This window comes from Odocoileus virginianus, chromosome 20, assembly GCF_023699985.2.
Source record: "Odocoileus virginianus isolate 20LAN1187 ecotype Illinois chromosome 20, Ovbor_1.2, whole genome shotgun sequence".
Classification (NCBI taxonomy): domain Eukaryota; kingdom Metazoa; phylum Chordata; class Mammalia; order Artiodactyla; family Cervidae; genus Odocoileus; species Odocoileus virginianus.
The window spans coordinates 38,658,704-38,682,516 of record NC_069693.1 but is presented as its reverse complement, the minus strand read 5'-3'; the positions used below and the strand labels follow the sequence as shown (position 1 = coordinate 38,682,516).

The 23,813-nt window shown below is 44.0% G+C and overlaps 1 protein-coding gene across 7 annotated transcripts in view; it reads left to right on the top strand.

The window, feature by feature from the left end:
• Nucleotides 1-23,813, top strand: part of CHD9 (chromodomain helicase DNA binding protein 9) — a 228,889-nt gene that overhangs the window by 54,811 nt on the left and 150,265 nt on the right. For 4 of the 7 annotated variants that reach the window (XM_020873093.2, XM_020873090.2, XM_020873091.2 and 1 more), the window contains exon 1: nt 20,561-20,663. The exons of 2 other annotated variants lie outside the window; for them this stretch is intronic. The gene's annotated coding sequence lies outside the window, so the exon portion shown is untranslated. Of the gene's footprint in view, nt 1-20,560; nt 20,664-20,805; nt 20,906-23,813 lie in introns of those variants that run through there. One more of the 7 variants, XM_070451300.1, reaches the window with a different exon arrangement.

Genomic DNA, 23,813 nt, shown 5'->3' with positions numbered 1-23,813 from the left:
TTTGATCTGGGGTTGGTAACCTAATCTTCTATGTTGTAGGTCTTAAAAGTTTCACTGGTGATGTCTCTAGTGACATGGTGATAAAATAACTTTTCTGAAGAGGTTACTTTCTTGTGCTAAAATTGTCTGTTTTTCACTGATACCCTGTGCCCACCCCTGCTCAGGACATTAGCCAGTTAGTTCCATACAGATAATGCATATGTTACTTTAGCACCATGAATCTAATCTAGTCTGGGGTCCACCAGTGGATTTGTGTTCCCACCTTGGTGCCAGGTTAGAACACTTGAACCAGAAGTTCAGGCTTCATGTTGTTTGTATTAGAGGAATTAATCAAAGTTTCCCATGCATGCTGTTCAAAGATGTCAAAGAAGCATAGTAAAAAGGTATAAATACCAATAAAAACAAAAAATAATAAACAGTTATTTCCCAAAGGACAGCTGGAAGGCAGTGCTGCAAAGTTAAATAGCCAGAAACATCCTCTGCTGCTTTTTCAAATTAGGTCTTATTACATGTATTTACTAGGACACATTTCAGATAAAGAACTAAACTCCATCTTCCTTAGCTCGGAGGAAATGAAGAAAGGTTCATAATCTAGTTAAAGATGCAACTGCCACACTAAACACACATACACGCACACACAAACACCTCACCACTGCCGCCACATCATGTCCCACATCCCACATCTTACACATGTTTGGTTACACTGTAGCATTTTGGAAAAAAAAAGTCATCTTATTCAGCTTCCTGCTTCCCAGATAGGATACCTGCTGTCAATTTCAGATTAAAAAAAAAAAAAAAGACTGTATCTCATCCTTAAAAATATTTAGGAAAGCAAATATGTATATTTGTTTGATATATATATATTTCAAACATATTATGTATGAAAGTGGAGGTATTAATTGCACAGTTGTGTCCAACTCTTTGCAACCCCACGGACAGTAGCCCATTAGGCTTCTCTGTCCATGGGATTCTCCAGGCAAGAGTACTGGAGTGGGTTGCCATTCGCTTCTCCAGGGGATCTTCCCCACCCAACATTGAACCCGGGTCTTCTGCATTGCAGGCAGATTCTTTACTGTCTGAGCCACCAGGAAGCCTGATAGATGTATGTATACTTATATGTAAAGGAAGGATCCTGGAGAAGGAAATGGCAACCCACTTCAGTACTCTTGCCTGGAGAATTCCATGGACAGAGGAGCGGGACCAGGCTGCAGTCCACGGAATTGCAGAGTCAGACACGACTGTGCGACTAACTTCAGCTTTTGGAGGGAAAGACATCACAGCTTCTGAGCACCCTTCCAGCTTTAAAATATGTAGCCACTCTCATCATCAAGAAGTTCTCCTATGTATCTAACTGTTGACTATGTAAATAATTGTCACCCTGAGGCCTGGGCATGACACATGACAAGTTCATTTGTTTGATAAACCTTTGTGGAGCATCTTCTGTGGACCCGGCACTGCCACAGCACAGAGGATGTGGACAGACAGAGATCCTGGTCCCATGGGGGCTTCCGTTCTATTGGAGGCAGGGAGACAGTAAACAACAATAACAATGAGATACAGTGTATCAAATGGTGCTAAGTGATATGGAGATACAAGGGATGCAGTAGGGAGTGTGTGTGTGGGGGGGTGTCATAATTTTAATTTATGTGTTTAGGGAAGGCCTCACTGAGAGAGTGGCATTTGAACAACATCCTGGAGGAGGGCGGTGTGGTATAACTGGTAACCCTTCAGGCACAAAGGAAATAAACCTCCTTTGTGGTGTAATTTGAAGGTAAGCCTTTTTTTTTGTTTCCAGCTGTTCTTTTCATCAACTAATCATGATTCCTAAAATTCTGTCATTAGTGATACACACTTAGGTTAAAAAGCTAAAATAAAAAATATCCAGTTTTGCTAACCTAACATTGTAAAGCAACTATACTCCAATAAAAAATAATTTAAAAATGCACAGTTCTGAACTATTAAAACCTTAGGGTGAACCTGTTTATCCGATGTTTTTGTAAATTTTATCGAGGGCATAGAGTAAGGTGATTGAACTGGTAGAGGTGTGTGAGGCGATCACAGATCTGGGGACGTGCAGGGAGCAAGAGTGTGACAGGAGGCCCGGGGTTGCCGCAGCTGGGAGCTGAGGACTGAATGCTCCTTAGGAATTGTCTCATTTTTGCCTGCTGTCTCCCCACCTGTGTTGCCCAGTCCTGGGCCTGATTCCTCCTAACGGTAGCGCTGAGGGAGGCACCCTGGGATGCAGGAAACAGGCTGATGTGTGGTTTAATAATGCATCTCCCGAGGGGCTCGGAGGGTTTGGAGTCGTGCTACAGACAGTCATATAAAAGGGGACACACAGGGAAGCAATGCTGAGCCTTGGAACTCTGTTAGTCTGTGGGTATTTTAACAGCCCTCAGAAAAATAAATGAGTCAGGACTCTAAAGTTTAGTCCTTATTCAATGAAAGAGAGCAGCATTATATGTGGTGACATTCACCTCATTTTTTTCTTTAACTGTAAGGCAGCCCTGGGTCTTTGTTGCTGTACCTGGGTTTTTCTCTAGTTGTGGTGTGGGGGTTTCTCATTGCAGTGACTTCTTTTGTCACAGAGCGTGGGCTCTAGAGTGCTCGGGCTTTAGTAATTGCAGCATCCAAGGTCAGTCGCTTGGGCGCTGGGACTTAACAGGCCCAGGGCATGAGGGATCTTCCCGGACCAGGGATCACACCTGTGTCCCCTCCATTGACAGGTGGATTTTTATCCACTGGACCACCAGGGTGGAGGCCTCACCTTGAAATGAGATTATCCCCTGTGTCCGATTCTTAGGTTTACCTTTGTTTCTATAAGTTCTATAAGTTCCATTCTCAAAAAGAAAAAAGAAAAAAGCTTCTATAGAGAAAAGCTTTAGACCCTGGGTCACAAACTCAAATGCCGACAGGGGATAGATGATAATGGACACAAGCAGGTAGGGATGGGTGGGGACTGAGACACACCAAAGAGTGCCTGCCTCTTCTCAGCTCCTGGGAGTGTTAACTAGGAATGAGAATTCAGTATTGCTAGGATTTCTCCATTTTCAGCAGAAGTTGGAAATCCAGATTTCTAGGCAAAAATCTTCTGAGTTTTAAATGAGGGCAACCAGCCCAAGAGAGTTGGATACACTGTGCAGGACATTTATGATGTCTGGTATAAAACAGAAAATTTTGGTACACCATAGAACATGATAGCAGAGGTAGACAGAAGAGGGACATCTGGTCAACCTTCTATTAAGAAGATAAATTTTTTAGAGAGTTGACCGGCTGTGCCAAGGTTTTGCCTCACCTATTTAACCAGTTATCTTGGGAAATAAATAAACATTTCCCAGCTATGCTGTTTGAAAAATTCAAAACTAGTAACCTCTGAGTCAAGAAAATGCTGAACAGAGAAATCAGAGGCCTCGACCCCAGGGTTGGTTCTTTCATAGACTCACAGGGTCACCTTGAGTGGATTTCTTGGGATTTAATCTCCTTATCTGCAGAATGAAGGGCTGGACTGAAGGGAGTTTTCCAAATGTTCCCCTCCAAGCCCAGGAAGTCTTCAGAGATGCCTTTCTAAGGGTGGGGAAGGGCAGAGGGTGCCTAAGCTCACAGAAAGGCTCCTTGGCCTTGGTTCTGTTTTTGCATTTGGGACTTCTGCTTTTCTGTGTTTTAGATCTTGAGCTTCTGGAAAAAAAAAATAAATAATCTTTTTAAAGAAAGAAGTTCCTCGTCTTCAGAAAGATTTCAAAATCATTGAATTAGTTTATCAATATCAGTAAGATATTATTAGGTAAGGTTTGCAAACTCTGAGGCCTGCACCTAATCGGAATGATAGGACTTTTCTCCATTGGTCTACCACAGTTTGTCTGTTTTACCTGCTATGACACCTATAAATCAAATCAACATGCAGCCAACAAATAGTTGAGGAAGACTAGACACATGACCCAGTTCAATAGATTGTTTTGAGGGGACTGTGTGGATCACAATAAACTGTGGAAAATTCTGAAAGAGATGGGAATACCAGACCACCTGACCTGCCTCTTGAGAAACCTATATGCAGGTCAGGAAGCAACAGTTAGAATTGGACATGGAACAATAGACTGGTTCCAAATAGGAGAAGGAGTACTTCAAGGCTGTATATTGTCACCTTGCTTATTTGACTTATATGCAGAGTACATCATGAGAAACGCTGGGCTGGAGGAAGCACAAGCTGGAATCAAGATTGCCAGGAGAAATATCAATAACCTCAGATATGCAGATGACACCACCCTTATGGCAGAAAGTGAAGAGGAACTAAAAAGCCTCTTGATGAAAGTGAAAGAAGAGAGTGAAAAAGTTGGCTTAAAGCTCAACATTCAGAAAACTAAGATCATGGCATCCAGTCCTATCCAGTTCATGGCAAATAGGGAAACAGTGGAAACAGTGGCTGACTTTATTTTTCTGGACTCCAAAATCTCTGCAGATGGTGATTGCAGCCATGAAATTGAAAGACGCTTACTCCTTGGAAGGGAAGTTGTGACCAACCTAGACAGCATATTAAAAAGCAGAGACATTACTTTGCCAACAAAGGTCCATCTGCTCAAAGCTATGGTTTTTCCAGTGGTCATGTATGGATGTGAGAGTTGGACTGTGAAGAAAGCTGAGTGCCAAAAAATTGATGCTTTCGAAGTGTGGTGTTGGAGAAGACTCTTGAGAGTCCCTTGGACTGCAAGGAGATCCAACCAGTCCATCCTAAAGGAGATCAGCCCTGGGTGTTCATTGGAAGGACTGATGCTGAAGCTGAAACTCCAATACTTTGGCCACCTCATGTGAAGAGTTGACTCATTGGAAAAGACCCTGATGCTGGGAGGGATTGGGGGCAGGAGGAGAAGGGGATGACAGAGGATGAGATGGCTGGATGGCATCACCGACTCGATGGGCATGAGTTTGAGTAAACTCCGGGAGTGGGTGATGGACAGGGAGGCCTGGCGTGCAGCGATTCATAGGGTCGCAAAAAGTTGGACACGACTGAGCGACTGAACTGAACTGAACTGAACTGAAGAAAATCTTTGTTTTGATGAAGAGAGGTGGGTTTTGTTTTTGGCTTTGTTTTTTTAATTAATTTATTTGTCTGCATCGGGTCTTATGTTGTGATACACGGAATCTTTACTTGCACATGGACTCTCTAGTTGTGGTGTGGGGGCTTAGTTGTCCCATGGCATGTAGGATCTTAGTTCCCTGACCAAGGATGGACCCCCTGTCCCCTGCATTAGACCATGGATTCTTAGCCACTGGACCACCAGGGAAGCCCCCAGATGTGTTCTTCTGTGATACTATGTATACATATACAGTAGAGTCATCAGTTCAGTTCAGTTCAGTCGCTCAGTCGTGTCCAACTCTTTGCGACCCCATGAATCACTGCACGCCAGGCCTCCCTGTCTATCACCAAGTCCCGGAGGTTACTCAAACTCACGTCCATCGAGTCGGTGATGCCATCCAGCCATCTCATCGTCTGTCGTCTCCTTCTCCTCCTGCCCCCAATCACTCCCAGCATCAGGGTCTTTTCCAATGAGTCAACTCTTAGCATGAGGTGGCCAAAGTATTGGAGTTTCAGCTTCAGCATCAGTCCTTCCAATGAACACCCAGGACTGATCTCCTTTAGGATGGACTGGTTGGATCCCCCTGCAGTCCAAGGGACTCTCAAGAGTCTTCTCCAACACCACAGTTCCAAAGCATCAATTCTTTGGTGCTCAGCTTTCTTTATAGTCCAACTCTCACATCCATACATGACCACTGGGAAAACCATAGCCTTGACTAGATGGACCTTTGTTGGCAAAGTAATGTCTCTGCTTTTTAATATGCTATTTAGGTTGGTCATAACTTTCCTTCCAACCAGTAAGCGTCTTTTAATTTCATGGCTGCAATCACCATCTGCAGTGATTTTGGAGCCCCCCAAAATAAGGTCTGACACTGTTTCCACTGTTTTCCCATCTATTTCCCATGAAGTGATGGGACCAGATGCCATGATCTTAGTTTTCTGAATGTTGAGCTTTAAGCCAACTTTTTCACTCTCTTCTTTCCCTTTCATCAAGAGGCTTTTTAGTTCCTCTTCACTTTCTGCTGTAAGGGTGGTGTCATCTGCATGTCTGAGGTTATTGATATTTCTCCTGGCAATCTTGATTCCAGCTTGTGCTTCCTCCAGCCCAGCGTTTCTCATGATGTACTCTGCATGTAAGTTAAATAAGACAGTAGAGTCACATGTGGTACTAAAGAAGCATTTCTTGGGGTGGGGGTGGGGGTTTCCCTTGTGGCTCAGATGGTAACAAATCTGCCTGCAGTGTGGGAAACCTGGATTTGATCCGTGGGTCAGGAAGATCCCTCGGAGAAGGGAATGGCAGCCCACTCCAGTATTCTTGCCTGGAGAATGCCATGGACACAGGAGTCTGGTGGCTACAGCCCACGGGGTTGCAGAAGCATCGAACATGACTTAGTGACTAAACACAACAACAACAAAGCTTTTCTTGGTTCATATGACTTGGTAAATTGTATCAGCCTTTTACAGTGATCTGTCAGTGGGGGAAATCTCAAAATCACTCTTTTAAAAATTAGCTATGATTTATTGATAACCTCATTTGTGCCAGTTTTATGTATATCATCTCTAAGCTTCAGATTATTTACACTGTAAAAGAGATGTTTTTAATCTCTATTTTACAAATAAATAAGCAAAGTCTAGGTGAGGTCAAAGACTTACCAGGACCACATAGGATTCTAATCCATTCCTGTCCCAGCGTTTTCTTAGGCAGACAATCTCTAAGGTTGCTTTTAACCTTGAGAAGTTAGGAGGCAGGAGTTCTGTTTTAAGCTGTTCTGGGATCAACTGCAAAACTGCCATCAGCTTGCAGCTTTCTATATCCTCTTACCTACTGAAACCCTGGAATAGAATTTTAAACTCATAGTGATTTCAAGTTCAGTGCCCTGATCTTGACTAAATTAGAGGCTCTCTGAATTTATTGATTTTTAAATAATGTTATTTCTTTATTTTTGGCTGTGCTGGGTCTTCGTTGCTGCTTGGGTTTTTCTCTAGTTGTGGCAAGAGGGGCCTCCTCTCTTGTGGCCGGAGGGCTTCTCATTAGGGTGGCTTCTCATTGAGGAACCCGGGCTCTAGGGCTCTTGGGCTTCAGTAGTTGCAGTTCCTGGGCTCTAGAGCACAGACTCAGTAGCTGTGGTGTACGGGTTTAGCTGCCTTGTGGCATGTGGGATCCTCCAAGGTCAGGGATTGAACCCCTGTCTCCTGCATTGGCAGGTGGATTCTGTACTCCTGAGCCACCAGGGGAGCCCCAAGGCTCTCTGAGTTTAAATAATCCCTTCCATAGCCTGGACATCTTTTGCGGGAGATGAAAGAACTTTAAAGGGTGGAAACAGACTTTGGGAGATGAATAAGTGGATTTATTGTGTTATGTCTGGATTTGGCCAAGCTGAGTTTCTCCTGTTGCAGAGGAAATGGCTTTCCCTATTGGGTGATCTACCTACTGTTCTGGTTTAATGGATTCAGGAACAACTTCTTCAGCACTTTGCTGGACACATAGTATATCCTAGATCAACATTTCTAATTACTGTAACCACTGGTTTTTTGTAGTTGTTTGTTTTTTCTTAAAAGTTCACTGTAAGACGGAAGACCAGTAATTTTCATTTTAAAAAATTAATTAATTTTTTAATTGGAGGATAATTTCCTTACAATGTTGTATTGGTTTTGGCCACACAACAGTGTGAATCCCCTGCCTCTTGAGCCTCCCTCCCACCCAGTAATTTTCATTTGCACACTGCAACATTTTCAGAGAAAGTTTGTGAATATTACTAGCAAGAAACAATGACGTGGGGCAGGGAGCATAGGTGTTCTGATTCTCATTTAACAGGCCAGAAAGATTGCTGATCATTCATTCAGTTGGCAAGTGATAGGGCCTGGATGGTAACTCAAATATTTCTACTTCTAATCCTGTGTGCACGCTGATTTTACTATAGTTATTTAGGTTTTCTAACTGGAGGGGAAACAACATTGACTTTTAGCATGAATCTAGCTTTTGTGAACAGTTCTGATGGTGGTTTTGAAAAATAAAGAAGAAAACAGTTTATTAAGCTGCACAGTTTGCCATAACAAAAAGTATGGACAAGTGTTTCTTTTCCGTTGTTTTTTTTTTTTTTTTTCAGTATTTATGTATCTATTTGGCTGTCCCGGGTCTTAGTTGCCATGGTCTTCATTGAACCATGTGAGATCTTTAGTGGCAGCCTGTGGGCTCTAGTTCCCTGACCCAGAATGGAACTCGGGCCCCCTGCATTGGGAGCTCAGGGGACCACCAGGACCACCAGCCACTGGACCACCAGGGAAGTCCTTGGACAAGTGTTTCTGAACCAACCACTACTTAGTCTCTATTTCTTATAAAGAAGAGGATGGAATTTGGACACATCCCTCTTCTGGGAGCATTATTTTTTTGCGTGCTTTGCACTTGAATGATTGCCTCTGATTTCTACAGCTAAATGAAGAAGTTTATTAATGACTTTCTTTTATGAAGGAAGAAAAGTGCTGGAACTTTCCCCTTTGAGGTTTTCAGAGCAGGTATTAACAGATGAGGGCTTCCCAGATGGCTCAGTGGTAAAGAATCCTCCTGTCCCAATGCAGGAGATGCAGGTTCAGTCCCTGGTCAGGAAGAATCCTCGGGAGTAGGAAATGACAACCCACTCCAGTATTCTTACCTGAGAAATCCAATGGACACAGGAGCCTAGCTGGGTCGCAAAGAGTTGGACATGACTTAGGGACTAAATAACAACTGACAGATGAACCTAGGTTACTTGGACACCTTGTGTTTTTCCTGAGAGGTTAATTTTTCATCTGGCTTATGCCTAATTCTTCCCCTTTATGATAACAAGGCAGGTATTCAGAAGCCACAGCGGTAGTCTAAAGAGCACTTTGAGTTTCCCTAAACAGAGGTGACACGGGAATGACTCACCCAGAAGACAAGAACATGGTAGTTGGGTAGTTACTCAGTTCCATGTCACTTAGACCAGTACTTTCTACCTTGGTTACACAAGCAAAGACACAAAGAGCTTTTAAAACATATCATATATATGGAATTTAAAAAGATGGTAATGATAACCCTATATGCAAAACAGAAAAAGAGACACAGATGTACAGAACAGACTTTCAGACTCTGTGGGAGAAGGCGAGGGTGGGATGTTCAGAGAGAACAGGATTGAAACAAGTATACTATCAAGGGTGAAACAGATCACCAGCCCAGGTTGGATGCATGAGATGGGTGCTCAGGGCTGGTGCACTGGGAAGACCCAGAGGGATGGGATGGAGAGGGAGGCGGGAGGGGGGATCGGGATGGGGAACACATGTAAATCCGTGGCTGATTCATGTCAATGTATGGCAAAAACCACTACAATATTGTAAAGTAATTAGCCTCCAACTAATAAAAATAAATGGAAAAAAAACAAAAAACAAAAAACATATTGGTGCCTGAGACCCATCACCCCTAGGTTGGGGCGGGGTCTAAGCAAAGGTAGTTTTTAAGTTTCCCCAGTGATGCTAGTATGCAGTAAGACTTGAGAATCTCCAGTTGAGGCTTCCAGTATCTTGTTCAAAACCAGGTGGGATAACCCCAAATGACAGCAGTTTTTCCTGCCAGGACATTACAGATATGTTGGGTAAGCAGTTCATCAGTATAAAATAGACATTTTTCTTTTTTAGTGAGAGTTTTTTATGTTGGAGCATAGTTGATGAACATGTTAGTTTCAGGTGTATAGGAAAGTCATTCAGTTATACAAATAAGTGTACCTATTGTTTTTCAAATTCTTTTCTCATTCAGGTTATCACAGAATATTGAGGAGAGTTCCCTGTGCTATACAGTAGGTCCTTGTTGCTTATTTATTATAAATAAGTAGTGAAAATACACATTTCTTGGGCACCAGTGTTCTAGGTGCTGGAAATACTTCCAGGAGCAAGACTGACCCTGCCTCGGCCTCCAGAATCTTGCTTTCTAGTGGGCAGAGGCAAACACACAAACACGACTGTGGTGTTAAGAAGGAAACACATGAGTAATTAGGCATCAAGGAAGGCCTCTAAGAGGAACCATTTTTGCAAAGCCTGAAGGAGCCGCTGAACCCAGAGCCTACGGTAAGGCAGAGGGAATAGAGGGTGAAAAAAATCCCAAGCCAAGGAGAGTGGTGTGTTTGAGGAACAGAAAAGCCTGCAGTCCCTTTCGTTTATCTAGAAAGGGGAGTGGCAGAGAGTGAGCAAGCTCTAGCCTGACATTACTTATAGTTTGCACACACCGCTCGGCATGTCCCTGCCAAACAACACACGCTCTGCAAAGGGAACCCAAAGAGTAGTGTCCCCCAGGAGCCAGGGCACTGTGTGCTGGATACAGGGTTCCACGGGATTAGCCAAAAATTGCTAACTATGAGAAAAAGCTAGGCAGACCTCTGTGACACTGAGATAAACTGTGAAAAAGGGTAAATTCAATGACACATCTGATATCCAGAGGATTTGGCCTAACATTTTAGCCTTTTATCTTGTTGCTAGCCATCACTCAAATACAGTCTAACAGTGTGGCAGAACTAGCCTCATTTTGGAAGAAATTCAGTTTTCTAACATACTGTTTTTGAGGTTTCTACCCAACCAAATTTTTTGGAAGGTGGGATGTTTGTCAAATATCTGTAATGTTGGAGAAATCAAATTTGTGCCTATGGTGGTTTAGTTGCAAAGTTGTGTCTGACTCTTATGACCCCATGGACTGTAGCCCACCAGGCTCCTCTGTCCATGGGATTTCCCAGGCAAGAATACTGGAGTGGGTTGCCATTTCCTTCTCCAGGGGATCTTCCTGACCTAGGAATCAAACCCCAGTCTCCTGCATTGCAGGCAGATTCTTTACTGACTGAGAGGCTTAATTTCTATGAATATCTTGTTTTAAGAAACATTGACTCAGTTCCTTTCTTTGTTTTCATAAAGATTTCTACTTCAGTTGTGCAGGATTTGGGAATTCCCTGGTGGTCCAGTGGGTAGTACTCTGTGATTTCACTGCTGAGGGCCAAAGTTCAATCCCTGGCCAGGGAACTAAAATGAGATTCCCCCAAGCCATGAAGTGCAGCCAAAAAAAAAAAAAAAAAAAAATCTGCAGGGTTACTAACTGCTTACTGTGTAATGGTAACCAGAGTAATAAAAAGCTACACTGATTTATTTTCAGCAAAGCTTTCTAAAGGCCTCTCTGCTCTTGAATTGAAAACAATTTTTTTTCAATCATGTAACCTGGAATTAATTTTCCTGGTTGGCATGTTGTTACTCATTCTCTATAAAACAAACCATGGGGTTCAGTGCAGAGAAAACAACTATAATTAATATATATCCTCAACCAGAATGTCCAAGAATTCCAGCAATCCCCTCATGCTTTTACATAAGAGATGGTATGTTGCCCTGATAAAATAAAAATGCTTTAAAAGATGATCTTAATAAGAAAGATAGCCCTTCTGAAGAAATTCATTTGAGGCAAGAAAAAAAGTTCAATTATTATTATTTTTTTAAAATACAAGACTAAAGTAATTGTTAAAGAGTTTATTCCTAGCAATAATACATGAGTTCTCTAAGCTCTTTCCAAGACACAACAAGAAGTGCAAAACCTGGCCAATAGGATTATGGAAAGATGGTGACCAAATTATAGTTGTGGCTATAATGAATGAGGAAAAACAAGTTGAGAAATATTCACAGGAAACCTGGTACAATTTTCTCTTTTTTTGAAGCTGAAACAAGACAAGATGGATTATAATTGCACCAGGATGGATTTCTCCTTGAAATAAGATGCCCATAATACCTCTAAAACAAACTAGTTGATTAGAAAAATATATGTCTACAGTTTCCATTAGTCCTTAGGCTCTGTGATGTAGAGCATACTTTTTTTTTTAAGTACACCAATCACAATACCTGTAAGTTAAGTATTAGGAAATTAGTAAAAATAATTAATTCGTGGGTGTTTATTTACTTTACAAAACTTGTCATCAGGGAAAGAACCATGCCTATTTTTTCACTGTTGTATTTCCAACACCTAGCGCTGCACCTATCACCTCACTGGTATTCCTTTCTTTTCTTTTTTGGGTGCACCATGAGGTTGCAGGATCCTAGTTCTCTCACGAGGGATTGAACCCACATACTCTCTGCCATACTATTTTTGAGTTCTCCAGCCAACCAGACTTTCTGGAAGGTGGGATGTTTGTCAGATATCTGTGTGTGTGTGTGTGCGTGCATGCGCGTTCAGCTGTGTCCGACTCTTTGCAACCCCATGGACTGTAACCCTCCAGGCTCCAGAAATCTCTGTGGGATTTCCCAGGCAAGAATACTGGAGTGGGTTGCCATTTCCTACCTCAAGGGATCTGCCTGACCCAGGGATTGAATCCATGTCTCTTGCAGTTCCTGCATTGGCAGGCTGTTTCTTTACCACTGCGCCACCTGGGAAGCCCAAATATCTGTAATGGAGAAATCAAATATAAGCCTGTAGAAGGCTTAATCTCTATGACTTTCCTGTTTTCACTGCCCTAGGCAGTGAAAGTGTCGAGGCCTAACCACAGGACCACCAGGGAATTCCCATTCACAGATATTCTTTAAATATTTGTTGAATGAATTAATTTCTTAAATAGCAGCTGCACGTCATACATTTCATCCCCTCAAACTTGATTTAGAAACTTCTCCAGGAGTGCTCATGTTACCCAAAGAAAAGCAGATGGACAAAGAGAGGGAATAAGATGCTCAGGATGTCTTATCAAGGAAAACAGCAAAATCTCTTTTAAGATTAGGACAAGCAATTGTTGTGGGGGTTTGTTTTGTTTTTTTGCCATGCCATGAAGCATGTGGGATCTTAGTTCCCTCACCAGGGATCAAACCCATACCCTTGACAGTGAGAGCGTGCAGTTCTAGCCCTTGAACCACCAGGAAATTCCCAGGACAAGCAACTGTAGAACATCAAAACAGTGAAAGATTTGAACTGTCAAGTAGGATCATGCTTTGAGGTATATTCCTAACTAAAAGCAGGGGATAAAATAGATACAATTTAGAGACTCTAAGATCTTTCCCTGATTAAGTAGGCCTAAGATAAGAGTCTGAAGAATGGCTGCCTGGCTGAATACATCCTTTGGATGTTTTAATCAGCAGCCTCTAGATTTGAAAACAGTGCTGAACATGCTTTTAATTGATCTCTGAGGTGCTCTGAACTACAACTGAAAGCCGACCCTCTTTTCTATTTGCTTGAACAAGAGCCTGAGAGGAAAGCTAAAGAGCTTTCTAGTGATGTCCTTTACCCCTGGTCTAAAAAGAACCTGTATTCTCCATGGAATTCAGGAAATTTCACAACACCCAGGGGCTAATGTGAAGTTAGTTTTTACTCACTACTGAAGGAAATGGCAACCCACTCCAGTATTCTTGCTTGAAAAATCCTCTGGACAGAGGAGCCTGGCAAATTATAGTCCATGGGGTCGCAGAATCAGACACAACTGAGTGCATGCACTCACACACACATGAACCAACTAAAGTTCCTTTCAGATTCTTTTCCTAAAGTGGAAAAGTATCTAAGCTCCTCAAGCTACTACTTATAATTGCAGAAAGATGGAAATCCATAATATAATGGGGCATAAAAACATTTTAAGTTATGAATCTACATAAAATGTGTAAAAGATTACAAAAGTATACTCTGTGAAAGAACATTTACTTTAGTGTCTCAACCTGTGAATGAATGTCAAAGAAGATGAATGAAAAAATATTTTATCTACACACATTTGTTCAGTATTTATTATTAATAATTCATGATTATTTATATGGGAATAACAATCCCTTCTTCTGTAGCCAACACAGTTCCCAGCCTGGTAGACATACATGGTGAGGGTATTTAAATGCATATAAATTACCCCAAAGTCACCAAACTGGTGAGCCCAATGTGAGAAATAACAGTGCCACTCCAATAATCTTCAGATTAAAAAAATTATTTGCTTCTTAATTGATAAATATAATTAAAATATATCTATTCCTTTTGCTCAACATGTGTATATATATATACATAAATATATGAATTTAATGAATGTAATACTGTAACAAAGTTGGAAGTTGCTGGTAGGCATTACTTTTTGAAAAACAGCTTTAGCTTATTAGAAGGATGAACTAAGGTATCTACCAGGATTATTTTTGTAATCTGGTCTCTTAATAAACAACTGAAACAAATTGAAATGTAAAAAAAAAAAAAAGCTTTATTGAAATCGTATTTACCTACCATAAAAATTCACACTTCAGTAGTATTTAGTTGTACAAACATCACCACAATCTAATTTTAGAACATTTTCATTACTCCCCTTACTCCCCACCCCCCATAAGTATCTATTATCAGTCACTCTTCATTCTTCATCCCTTTCTCCCCAACCCAGCCGTAGGCAACCACTAATCCACCTCGTTTCTCCCTTGATTCCTTAATCTGGGCATTTCATGTAAAGGAACCATATATGTGGTCTTTTGTATCTGGCTCTTATCATTCTGCAGAATGTTTTCAATCTTCTTACATGTTGTATTAGGTAGCAGTAGTCAATCAATCCTTTTTGTGGTTGAATAATTTTCCATTGTATGGATGTAACACTTTGGTTCAGTTCACCATTTGATGGATATTTGAGTTGTTTCCACTTTGGAGCTATTATGAATAATGCTGCTATGAACTTCTATGTGTAAGTTATACACACGTGTTCATCTCATTGAGGCTTCTGGGTCATATAATAACTATGTTTAACCTTTGGAAGGACTATTGACCAAAGTGGCTGCACCATTTTTTGAATACTTTCCTACCAGCAATGTATGAGGGTTCTAATTTCTCCACATCCTCATGGACACTTTTAATTGCCAGTCTTTTTTATGATAGCTATCCTAATGGATGTGAAGTAGTATTTCACTGTGGTTTTGCTTTGCATTTTGTTAATAACTACTGATTATCAGAGTGCATTTTTCATGTGCATATTGGCTGTGGTATATCTTCATCAGAGAAATGTCTATTCAAAAATACTTTGCCTATTTTAAAATTGGATTTTTAAAAAATGGCTGAGTTGTAAGAGATCTTTATATATTCTGGATACTATACCCTTATCAGATGTATGATTTGCGGATATTTTCTGTCATTCTGTAGGTGTCTTTCTTTGCATTTTCTTAATAGTGTTCTTTGAAGCACAGAAGTTTTCTATTTTGACATTCAGTTTATCAATTTTTTTCTTTGGTTGCTTGTGCAAAAGTTTTTTTTATTTTAATGAAGTCCAATTTTATATTTTCTTTTATTCTTTATGCTTTTGGTATCATATATAAGAAACCATTGCCTAACCCAAGTTCCTGAAGATTTACTCCTGTGTTTTCTTCTTAGAGTGCTATAGTTTTACCTCTTACATTTGGGTCTATGATCCCTTTTCATTTATTCTTTTTTGTATTTGGTGTGAGGTAGGGATCCAACTTCATTCTCTAGCACATATAGTTGCCATTCTCAATTTAAATGTCTTGGCAGTCTTGTTGATAATCAATTGACTATAAATGTAAGGGTTTTTTCTGGACTCTCAATCCTATTCCATTGATCCATATGTCTATCCTTATGCTAGTACCACACTGTCCAATTTCTGCAATGCTGTAGTAAGTTTTGAAGTCAGGAAGCAAGCATCCTCCAACTTTCTTCTTTCTTTAAGGTTGTTTTGACTGTTCTGTGAGCATCACTTCTGTAGGTCTCACTGAAGTAGGGTCTAATCCTTAGTTTGGCCATCTTAGAATCTTGATTTTACCAGTTATTCCCCAAAGTACACAGTACCAGAGCATTGGTTCATACCCCTCAAACTTGCAAGAGAATGCCAAGTTTGATACACTATATACATTTTGAGATATTCCTTTCTTGGTAATCTCAACCAAAATGGCTATGCAGGGAATCCCTCCTTGCAAGGTGCCAAATTAGTTAATGTAAGTTTCCTTAGTAAATTTGGAATTGGAAACTAAAGCTCAGGGAAGGATATAGTATAATGGCTAAGAGTTACAGGCTTTTTTAAGTTTGAATCCTAGCTCTGCCACTCAGTGATTGTGTAACCAGGGCAAGATTTTGAACCCTTTCCATCTGTAAAATAGGGGAGGATAATCCCTTTATCATAGAGTCACTGTGAATGTAAAATAAAATTACAATTATGTAATTAATACCATAACAAAGGTGGAAGTTGCTAGCTTCCTTAACTAAACCCTTATAAACCCTTCACAGTGCTTGGGACTAGTTAGATTTCAGTAAATGGTACCGACTGGATACACTTGTAGAACGCTTCATTCAGGGTGTGAAGAACAGTTGTCTAACAAAGCACAGTTTCCTAGAGACCTGAAACATTGTGTCTGCAGATATGGGGTCTTTTGGGTTTGAAAGACTTTGGACAGGAATGGAGCCATTTTTAGAGTGGAATAGAGGGACCTGGAGAGAGCATTGCTACTGCCTGGTTGTGGATATTCCATTGCCTGAGGAACTAGTAGGCCATTATTACTAGATTTAGATGTTGATGATTATTGATTCTTATTCATTTAAATTGCAAAAAGTAGTATTTACTGATGTAGCCTCTAAATCCTAAAATGTAGAGCCACCCTTTGCAATGGTTTTTCTAGAGTGCACATATTCAGAAACTTCAGTTATCAAGAATACTACTAAGATTTAAGAAATAAGTGAAAACTAGTTCAGTTCAGTCGCTCAGTCGTGTCCAACTCTGCAACTCCATGAACTGCAGCACGCCAGGCTTCCCTGTCCATAACCAACTCCCAGAGTCCACCCAAACCCACGTCCATCGAGTTGGTGATGCCATCCAACCATCTCATCCTTTGTCATCCCCTTCTCCTCCTGCCCTCAATCTTTCTCAGCATCAGGGTCTTTTCAAATGAGTCAGCTCTTCGCATCAGGTGGCGAAAGTATTGGAGTTTCAGCTTCAACATCAGTTCTTCCAATGGACACCCAGGACTGATCTTTAGGATGGACTGGTTGGATCTCCTTGCAGTCCAGGGGACTCTCAAGAGTCTTCTGCAACACCACAGTTCAAAAGCATCAATTCTTTGGCGCTCAGCTTTCTTTCGGAGAAGGCAATGGCACCCCATCTCACCTGTAAAATCTCATGGATGGAGGAGCCTGGTGGGCTGCAGTTCATGCGGTCGCGAAGAGTCGCACACGACTGAGCGACTTCACTTTCACTTTTCACTTTCATGCATTGGAGAAGGAAATGGCAAGCCACTCCAGTGTTCTTGCCTGGAGAATCCCAGGGATGGCGGAGCCTGGTGGGCTGCCATCTACGGGGTCGCACAGAATCTGACATGACTGAAGCGACTTAGCAGCAGCAGCAGCAGCTTTCTTTATAGTCCAACTCTCACATCCATACATGACCACTGGAAAAACCATAGCCTTGACAAGATGGACTTTTGTTGACAAAGTAATGTCTCTGCTTTTTAATATGCTGTCTAGGTTGGTCATCAGAGAAGGCAATGGCAACCCACTCCAGTACCCTTGCCTGGAAAATCTCATGGACGGAGGAGCCTGGTGGGCTGCAATCCATGGGGTTGCTGGGAGTCAGACACCACTGAGTGACTTCACTTTCACTTTTCACTTGCATGCATTGGAGAAGGAAATGGCAACCCACTCCAGTGTTCCTGCCTGGAGAATCCCAGGGACAGCGGAGCCTGGTGGGCTGCTGTCTATGGGGTCGCACAGAGTCGGACACGACTGAAGCGACTTAGCAGCAGCAGAAGGTTGGTCATAACTTTCCTTCCAAGGAGTAAGCGTCTTTTAATTTCATGGCGGCAATCACCCTCTGCAGTGATTTTGGAGCCCAGAAAAATAAAGTCAGCCACTGTTTCCACTGTTCCATCTATTTGCCATGAACTGAATGGGACTGGATGCCATGATCTTAGTTCTCTGAATGTTGAGCTTTAAGCCAACTTTTTCACTCTCTTCTTTCACTTTCATCAAGAGGCTCTTTAGTTCTTCACTTTCTGCCATAAGGGTGGTGTCATCTACATATCTGAGGTTATTGATATTTCTCCAGGCAATCTTGAAAACTAGTTATTGAGCAGTTAAAACAGATGTCACACAACTTCATGTGCTTAATCCACAGGACAGCCCCACAGAAAATCGTTACTCAAAACTTGAAAGTCTAAACTAATAATAGAAGTTTATCTGTGTCTAAGTTCATAGTACAATAGAATCATTAAAAACAAGCAAAAACAGGAAAGAAGGTTCTTAGGTAGAAGAATGGAGAAGTGTCAGCCCAGTAGTGAGAAAGGAGACATAAAACAAACATGTAAATCTAAAGTAATCCTAAAACAGCATTCTAGAGGTAATTAATTATAGAGACATAGATCTACATAATTTTAAGGGCATTCATTGGTCATAATAGAATGTAATAATGGTAATAATGATAACGATGCTCCTTAATCACCAACAGTGTATTTTTCAAAGGGCTGTTGTATGCAAGAAAATGTGGGTTTTCTTGGGGAGAGGAATTCTGTCAAGTGGGTAAAGGTTTCATTTAAATGGAGTATCTTGCCAGATAAATGAGATGTTACTGGCCTTGGATTTGACTCAGCAGGTAGAATTTGCAAGCTAATGTGGCATTCAAATAAGCAGTGTAGGGAGCTCAAAGGTGGACTCTTTTTTGTGTATTCTTATCCTAGTGTGTAGTTGTTACTAAGTATCCAGGGGAATCGAAACTGTAATTGTACCTTCTCCCTCAGCAGGGTTTTCTCCCAACCCCGGTTCAGTATCTCAGCTAAACAATGTTGTGTTGATCTACATAACCTTCATAAAGAGTGAAATTACTTGGCAACTAGCTGTCTGTATACTGCAGCCATTCCATTCTGATCAAGCATAAACAAGCACAGTGACATTGCTCTATCCTTCTTTGTGAGGACAGAAAGTCAAGAGATTTCTGTCAACTGCAAGTGCAGTGCAAGTCGCTCAGTCGTGTCCAACTCTTTGCAACCCCACTGAATACACAGTCCATGGAATTCTCCAAGCCAGAATACTGGAGTGGGTAGCTTTTCCTTTCTCCAGGGGATCTTCCCAACCCAGGGATCGAACCCAGATCTCCAGCACTGAAGGCGGATTCTTTACCAGCTGAGCCACAAGGGAAGCCTAAGAATACTGGATTGGGTAGTCTATCCCTTCTCAAAGTGAATGTTAAATATTACCCTCCTAGGATGGGAAACGGAACAAACATAAGGTGGTGCTGCATATTGCAGGCAGATGATTTACCGACTGAGCTATGAGGGAAGGCCGACTGAACTTGTAACCTTCCATTATTTTGTCTTCTCTCGTTCTTATATGGATGTTAAAGTTTTAATCGGGTATTAAAGCCAGCTCAGGACATGAGAGACCCGTAGAATTTTTAGAATCAGAAGGCTTTTAGAAAATGTGTCCAGCCTCTTCATTTCACAGAAGGGAAAACCGAGGCCTTGGGACACGTTATGATTTAATGTAGGTCACCCAGTTAATTAGTGACAGAGGAGGAACCCAGGTGTCCCCAGGCCTTCGTAAGCCAGTGGTTTTCTAGTATGCTCCCTAGTCTTGGACCAGTTCCTCCCCCACTTTTTGGGGGGGGGGGGCGGGAGAGTTGGAGAAGGTTGTTCTTTCCTTCCCTTCATAGCTGTGCAATTTAGAACGCGGGCCTGACCCTGGGGATGACGAGGTGTCAGCCCGGCTCTCCACCACTTGAGGTGCGCGCGCTCTCTCTAGATGGGGACATGGGGCTGGGTCTCTCCTTAGCCTGGCGCCCCTTTCGCGGTTGGTGCTTAGCACCTGGATTGCATCGCTGTATCATTGCGGCGACACTCTCCTGGCTCCCGATTTTACGGCACAGGCGTGTGCCACCGCCGTCTCAGACCGAAGGGAGAACCTGGGGTCCGAAATCACGACCTTGTCAAGAGGGAGGCTCCGGAAACCCTCCCGGTTCCTCGGCGGACCCCAGCCTGGCGGGGAAAAGCCCGGCGAGTGAGTGACCTCGGCGCCGACCCCACCGCCGGTCAGCTCGCGGCCGGGGTGTGCCTGCCGGGCCTGACGTGGCGGCGGGGCCGCGGGGAGGGGAGAGGCCGCCGCGAGGGCGCGGCCTGACGTGGCGGCCGCGGCGGGGCGGCGAGGAGAGCCCGGGCCACTGCACTGCCCCGCGCTCCGGCCAGAGGGCGCCCGGCCCCAACACTTCCCCGCCCCGAGGCCGCCCAGGGCTCCTAGAGTAACCGCACCGGCGATTGGGTCGGCGGTGTGTCGGGGCCATGTTGGAGCCGGGCAGCGACCCCGCCTCCCGCCGCCCTCCGCCCCAGGTCAGGCCGGGTCGCGTGGGAAGGGGAGCGACAGAGGAGAATCCTCCCTCCCCGGGCGCCCGGCGCGGCGGGAGCGGCGGCGGGAGCTGCCGAGGCCTCTGCCGCCCCTTCGAGCCCGGGCCAATCAGCGGCGCGGGCACAAATATGCAAATGACGCGCCGGTGCTGCCGGAGTGCCGCTCGCAGGGGCTGGTGGGGTCGCGCTGGGGGAGTGAACTGGGCCAATCAGGCGGGTGCGTGGCGGCGCGGGGGAGGCGGTGCCCCTTCACTCCTCCCTCCGCTCCCTCCCGGCCCCGCGCTGACAGGGGGGCCTGGCCGCGCCGCCGGTAAGTGCCGCCGCCACCCGTCGCTGCCACCCGCCGCCCCAGGCGTGGGGAGGAAGCCCCGGGGGCGCCCAGGGGCAGCGGCCGCTGCTCAACTGGTGGGGAGAGGCGGGGGCGGGTTCTGTCATCCGGGTGGTCGCCTGAGGCCGCCCCCGCCCGGCCAGCCGCGCGTGTCAGTCTCGGTCGAAGCGCGGGGCGGCGGGGGCGCCTCAGTCATGGCGAAGCCCGAGAGCCCGCGAGCGGCGGTGAGTACGTGCCGCCGCCGCCGCCGCCGCTCGGCCGGGGTGGGGGTAGGGGGGGTCGGGGCAGGCCGGGCCGCGTCGCGGCCGCTGAGGTGAGGGGCCGGCGCCCGGGGGCGAGCAGGCGCCCAGGGAGGCCTGGGAGGGGGCGCTGCCCGCACGTGCGGCCCAGCCCGCCCGCGGCCCGCCCCGCGCCTGTCATGGCTGCGGGCAGCTGCCCCCGCCTCCCAGCCCGCAGACCCCGGGGTCGGGACCGGGTCGCAGAGCCTGTTGCGTCGGATGGAGGTGAGGGTAGGGCGGGCAGGGCGTGGGTTGGCAGGACCCCCCACCCCCCCCCTTCCCTTCCCCGCTTGAGGTCGGGGCCTCCCCGCCCGCTCGCTTCCCTCCCGAGGGTCGGGCTTCCCTCCATCCTGCAGCTTCTTCCCCCGCCCGGCTGCTTTTTCGCCTCCGTGACTCATGACAAGGCGTCCCGCGCGAGTGCTGGGTGCCCTCGAGCCCGGGACACCCCCGGCGGTTTCCCAGGCCTGGGCGGCCGGGTTACGACCGCAGTGCCTCTCTACGATACCCCGCCCCGAGGGCCTCTCCACGTCTGCAGCGGGGCCCCGACCCCACCAGCCCCGTGTGTGTCGGGCCTCCGCCGTGACTGCTGCTTTCTTGGCATCTGGGTGTGGGACGTGATGGGTGGTTCCAGGGCTCTCTTCGCGGACATGCATCCCAAAGCCACGCACGACCCGGAAAGCCTGGGTGTCTGACTGGCCTGTCGCAGTCGCCAGCTCAGAGTGGTTTCTGTTTGTTCCTTTTTTGGTTTTGTTTTGCCCCCTCCCCCGCCCCTTTTCTTAAGGAAAATAAAACTTTTCAGAACAAAGTAGACGAGGTTTTTTTTTTTTTAATTGTGATTATTTACCAGTGTTACACAGTTACTTTCTTGGAAGACTTAAGATTTGACTCTATAGTGACTTTTAATCAATTTATGTGAAATACTTATAAGTACTTCAGAGCCCCTCCCCATTAAATAAAGTTTATTTTCATGAATGCAGTCATTATCACAATTTAATTTCTTAGTTTTGCGTTCTGCTTCTCAGCCTTTTCTTTGCTCTGATTTCAGACTCTAGATTGACTTAAGCATCTATGATCTTGAACAGAATTTTTGTTAATATTACTTAGCCTAAACTCTGCATAATTGTACAGGTACTTAGAACCATTAGGTTTACAAATACTTGAATGTACAGAAGGGGAACTTAAGGGGGGATTCCTCTTTACGGGGGGTGGGGGTGGGGTTGGTTGCTGTGTTTGGTTTTTGGTTTTTGCAATGCAAAAGGATGAACTTAGTGTTTCTTTTATGTTAGATATCCAGAACTTGAATTTAATGTGACTTTTTGCTAATAGGTAGCACAGAGCCTTCCATATGACCAATGTTTGATAAATACTGTTTTTGAGTTTCTTGGGTTGTGAAGAATCTGCCTTCAACGCAGGAGACTCCAATTCCATCTCTGGGTCAAGAAGATCCCCTGGAGGAGGAAATGGCAACCCACTTCTGTATTCTTGCTTGGGAAATCCCATGGGAAGAGCCTGGCAGGCTACAGTCGTGGGGTCCCAAAAGAGTTGGACATGACTGAGCAACAAAATATTTTCTGTTAAATAACAAAACATTTTTTTAATAAACAACAAAATATTTACTAAATGAAAAATATCTATTGCTACCATATAGCTTTCAAGACTTTTCTGTTTATATTGCCTTGTTATTGTTTAGTCACTAAGTTGTGTCCTACTTTTTTGTGACCCCCATGGACTGTAGCTCACCAGGTCCCTCTATCCATGGGATTTCTCAGGCAAGAATACTGGAGTGGGTTGCCATTTACTCCTACAGGGTATCTTCCTGACCCAGGGCTCAAACCTGCATCTCCTGCATTAGCAGGCAGATTCTTTGCTGCTGTTGTTCCATTGCTCAATTGTGTCTTATTCTTTGTGACCCCATGGAATGCAGTACACCAAGCTTCCTTGTCATTCACTGTCTCCCGGAGTTTGCTTAAACTTAGGTCCATTGAGACGGTGATGCCATCCAACTATATCATCCTCTATTGCCCTCTTCTCCTCCTGCCCTCAATCTTTGCGAGCGTCGGGGTGTTTTCCAGTGAGTTGGCTCTTCACATCAGGTGACCAGAGTAAGTCCAATACTCAATATTGGACTTCAGCTTCAACATCAGTCCTTCCAGTGAATATTCAGTGTTGATTTCCTTCAACCTGGTTTGATCTTGCTGTCTAAGGTGAATTCTTTACCACTGAGCTACCTGGGACGCCCTTCTGTTGCCTTTACATTAAATAGTTATGGTATACTCCAAAGTCTTGGCAGGTCTCAGTCCTTGGGGAGTTTCCTATAAAATCTACCTCATGTAATATAGACATAAAATGATCTGAGGAAAAGCAAAGTAGTTGCCTCCCAGGCTTGCCTCTGGTATCTCTGTCATCCTTGAACAGTTTTAGGATAGTGGGTATTGTAGAGTTTTAAAACAAAAACCGTTGTGATTGATTAACTAGGAGAAAATGGTGTCCTGACAATATTGGAAATAATATTAGGAAGAAAATATTGTGCTGGTGTAACCAATAAAGCCTTCTTGTCTTGGACGGAGTGCTGATTGGAGAGAATCAGGACTTTGTCAGTTTACTAGCTGTATAGTTGTAGTCAAGTTAATTAAATGCTATGAACCTTCATTTTCTCCCATTTAACAAATCTGTGATTCTAAATATCCTGAGATTTTTCTCTGAAATGCAAGTTATCCTTGGATTTAAGTTTTCAAAAAGGCAGAGATTTTGAAAGAAATAGTGGTATATTGATATTTCAGGTAAATTGGCCCTTCTGGGAAACATTTTTAGAATAACCTCAAGTGAGCAAGTATGAATAAAGGTAAGAATGCAG